Source organism: Pseudochaenichthys georgianus, unplaced genomic scaffold (genome assembly GCF_902827115.2).
Source record: "Pseudochaenichthys georgianus unplaced genomic scaffold, fPseGeo1.2 scaffold_1090_arrow_ctg1, whole genome shotgun sequence".
NCBI lineage: Eukaryota > Metazoa > Chordata > Actinopteri > Perciformes > Channichthyidae > Pseudochaenichthys > Pseudochaenichthys georgianus.
In genome coordinates, this window is record NW_027262048.1 from 41,943 (window position 1) to 46,530 (window position 4,588).

The window sequence follows — 4,588 nt, forward strand, 5'->3', positions numbered from 1 at the left end:
AAGTAGAACAAGCACTCTTTTGGTGTATATGAAATATGAACATGGATTATAATTCAATACATACGAACATCTGGGTTTGGTACAGGTCTGGCTACTTTCACTCAAATATTTACTAAATGGTAAAACAGCATATCGTTTTTAAAATTGTGTTACCACCAGCACATGAATTGTCAGTCAGTCTTTGCAATATATTGTCATTCACAGGAGCTAGGGTGACCAGATGTACCGCTTTGCGAGGGACTGCACAGAATTTTTTCACGACTTTAGGTGCGTCTCGCATATTTCATTTTGATTGGCTAAAACGCTTTTCTAAAATTCAGAGATCGGCCGGCTCGGTTTGCTGACTGCCGGCACCGCCCTTTATTATTATGTTTTAAACAGCATCATGTAAGTTGCGCTGACAGGCGACAGAGGTCCACATTGTCGTCGTCCCTCCCATAATGTCATCTATTACTGTCTGTCATCAGACCTCTAGGGGGCGTGTTCCCCCAGGAAGATTTTTAATTAAATATTGAAGTTAAAAGCATCAATCTGCTGCACTTTGAGAGCAAAACGAAGAGATCTATGGATACATCTTTCAACACCCATATAAAACAGAACTGTAGGCAGATTTTTCTTTTTGGATATTTTACAAATCACTCCCCTTTTAAACTCTAATCTTGTTATTTTTAACAACTTTTTTGTTACCGTCATATAGTATTTTATACCTGTTTTTCATTTAGTCTCTAATGTCTCATTAATAACTATAATGATCATATCAAGGTGTGCCTTAACCTCACTGAGCTGAGGTTATTTGAGCCTCAGGAGAGAGCTCTCTTCCACCTGGTTGTAGAAAAGCTCTTTAAATTCGTTAGCATAGCTAGCTAACCAGATGCTAATAACAACAGATCGCCACTGTGCTTACAACTAAAGACACAGCCACGCAAACACTGCGGTGTGTACGGCTCCTTATGGGTACTGCAATATTTGAAGAGCTGGAGCGGCGTTCCGGTGCTCTCTGTCAGAACTCCTTTCAGACATATACCACGTGAAGACCAAGCGGCAAACTCTGGGGAAGAGCCGGGAAGCCAATACGGAAGTGCCACACACTGCAGTTCATATATTGGCCGATAGGCGATGGCTGCAGAAAGGAGCAATTTCCATAGACCCCCATGTTAAAATGCCCAACTTTACAGCGGAAAAAAACATGTTTCTCTCCCTGGCTCCATACATTTTATTATCGATATAGTTAGATTCCACCTTCATGATTATGGATCTGTGAGTGAATTGTTTTCTAACGCGACCCTTTTATTTATATTAGGTCTTAAAGTTTGTGCATACATTAGGGCGTGGTCACTTTGATTGACAGATACGTGCCTCACTGTCAGCTAACAGCAACTTGTCCACTCTGCTAGGCTACAACCATAGAGGCTACAACGTTAGTTAGTCATAGTACTGTACTTGACCCTTTAGCTTTAGCCGTGTTCGTGGTGATATACCAGACAATTCAGATGTCGTGCTGTGCGCTTGAATGTACTAACAGAACTTCCAAGAAGTCTACTCTCAGCTTTTTTCGGTGAGTAAAATGATAATATTATACATGTTAACCCCGTTAGCAGGTGTTTGTGTGCTTGTTAGCTTAGCTTGTTATGTAGCTAGCTAAGGACGTAACCCTTTATGCATGTGTATAGATATATATACAGTTTAGTTTATGATTCAGCCTTGGGTAAGACTTTTATAGTCTATGGCTATGACGCCCATAATGCTAAATGGGAGCAAATGTTAAAAGGGGACCCAATTATCCCAGTGGTGGCCGCCGGAGTCCGCCGCCGAAGCTAACCGGAGCCGTAGCTAGCCCTTTGCGGCTCCGTTAGCTTCGGCCAGCGGCGGAGCCCGGCGTTATAACTGGAGATCAAGGAATGCAGCGAAACGCGGACTTGGTTCGCCTGCAGCCCGCTATAGTATTAGCTAAAGAAATGATGTTGAACAAGGCTTATTAAGCTGAACATCGCCACAATTGTTCTGCTATGTATCGGTACTTATTTTATTAACGTGTGAATGACAAGCATTAAGAATAACAAAAAATAGCTATTTATCTTGCATATTATCTCGTTTGATTATGAATGTAACGTTTATATAGTGGAACTGCACTGTTTTATCCAAACCAAAGTGCCACGCAGTAACTTGGTAGGCCCATGCATGTATTTCAGCAGGAAATGTGCAACCTAGATTACATTCACCAACACAGACTATATAGAAATATTTGTAAAAGTTGTTCATGCGTTACTAAGTGAATATGGCATTAACCCTCCTGTTGTCTTTGGGTCGGTTTTCATGTATTTTTGAATAAAGGTTTCCTTTCGGTGATCCAGACAGGCTGGACCAGTGGGTGCTGAACATCCGGAGGAATACATGGACCCCCAACGTTTCTTCTCGCCTGTGCAGTGAACACTTTGAGAGTCATCCCTTCAGCACGGACTCATGGGTACAGATCCTTTTAAAAAATAATAATAACTTGGTTCCATTTGTGAGTGTAAATTGTTGTTACTAATTAAATACATGTTATACATTATACAATGCTAAATAATTGTTATGGCACAGCTTGCACATCAGTGATGAGTAATGTTCTTTTGATTAAAGGCCAAATTAAGATTTTGCCAGTTAAGTAAAGAAACATAGAAATCGATTTTTTTGCAAACCATCACATTTCTCTTCAATGTATGCAAAGACTCTTTATCATAGATAGAGAATTGCCATTTCCCCCACATACTCTATGTTAAAAACAGATGAATTATATTACCTTTTTTTACATTATTTTAATAGCAACATTCATTCATCTGTTGTCATCTTATAACTTATTTATCTTAACAGCTATCACTGTAAAAAAAAATGATTTAATTTAATTTTACTATACAATATTTATCTTTACATTCTGTTCTAGCATATGTCTTATTATATTTACGTGTATATAGATTTCTGCCTGCACTAATTTATTATTCTTAATTTAATTTTGAATTTCTTTTATTGTTTTATGTCTTATATAACTGTTGCATTGTTGGAGGAGCTCGGGACAGATGATTTGCATTGCCATTCCCACACTGTAGCCTATATGACATAAATCCTTTGAATCTGAATCTTGGAAACACGTAATTGTTGAATGGATTAACTGCATAGTTAACATGTTGGCCCTCTATTGTCTTTTATAATGCACTCTTACATTTAAAACAACATTATTCAAAAGAAAGTTGAATATCTACAGACCTCAAAAAGTTATTTTATGTGTTTTTGTTTATTATTTTTATTAGGGAAGGAGATGCCTGAAAAACACTGCAGTGCCCACCATTTTGTATTTCACCAAAGAACAACAGCCTGGAAGGAGAAGCAGGTGAGCAGCAATGACGAGGTCAGTGACACTCCTAGTTCGACTGTTAACAGCAATGAGGAGGTTGCCGATGGAGACCATGGTAGTGGTGAAAACAGTCTTGCTGCTGATCAGAGCAACATCATTATGATACAAGGCACGCCTGAAGAAGCCTTTGTTGTTCCACATGTGGAGCGTAATGACGTTCCAACAGTCAATGCTTGTGAGGAGGGTGTTGGTTTGGGTAGCAGCAGCCAACACACAGACTCCGCCTCTGTTCACTCTCACACTTGGGCTTTAAACCAAGACGGGTCATACTGAATAGTTTGTGCACACATTTCTAACATGTGATCTTTCTTTCATGTAGGACGCTTGAGGGAAGTTGCAACGCCTCGGCCAATGGGATGTCTTCTCCACGTGAAAGACATTGAAGGCATCATTTATAACTTGAGACCATTTTCCAAAAGTGATGACTTGTATTGGCTTAGGTAGTAATGGATTACATCGAACACGAATCAAGATCGTATAGAGAAAAATGAAAGTGTAATCCTTAGTTACATAGGAAGAGATGTAATCGGATTAGTTTTACTTTTTTTAATAATAGGGAAACTCAGGATTACAATCTTATTCAAAACCTAAAAAGAGCAGATAGTGGTTGTTGTAAAATGATCAAATGGTATCTCTTCTCTGAAGCCGTACTGTTCTGGATCTCTACACCTACTGCCTGAATCTGCTTTATGGTATTATATTATACATTTTAAGTAAAAAAAATCATATTCATATTTCTTCTCTCCTGTGTTTATTTGCATTACATTTGATATTGAAGTAATCCAAAAGAAAAAGAAAGTGATCAGGTTACATTACTTTTATATCTTGATACTCACATGAAGTTACTGGTTGTGTTTTTGGCAAGTAGCCCTCCCAAGCCTGTGCATAAGTTATATCATTTTAATTACTGATACAGTTGTTGCACATCTTTAATTTATTTTGTAGTGTACTTAAAGGGATAGTGGAAATTGAACCCCAAATAGTTTCGTTTTAACTTATATACAAACATAATTATGTACCAAAACAATCACACCTGATTAAAAAAATATAATAATTGCCTTACGCATGTTAGAAGCACTTTATTGCAGCTTCCCCGAACTTTTTTAATGATCGAGTCAGCCAAACCGGAAGTGAGGAAAACTCAGGAAGACGAAACGATAACAAACCATGGCGTCTATGCAGAATGAACGTGGAAGGGCA

The 4,588-nt window shown here is 38.4% G+C and overlaps 1 long non-coding RNA gene across 1 annotated transcript; it reads left to right on the plus strand.

Annotated features, from left to right (window-relative positions):
- Nucleotides 1–2,185: 2,185 nt before the first annotated feature.
- LOC139433170 (uncharacterized) lies at nt 2,186–4,041 on the plus strand. The gene is made up of 3 exons (XR_011642736.1): nt 2,186–2,464; nt 3,285–3,364; nt 3,708–4,041. It is a non-coding gene; the product is annotated as an uncharacterized lncRNA (long non-coding RNA).
- The last annotated feature ends 547 nt before the right edge of the window (nt 4,042–4,588 follow it).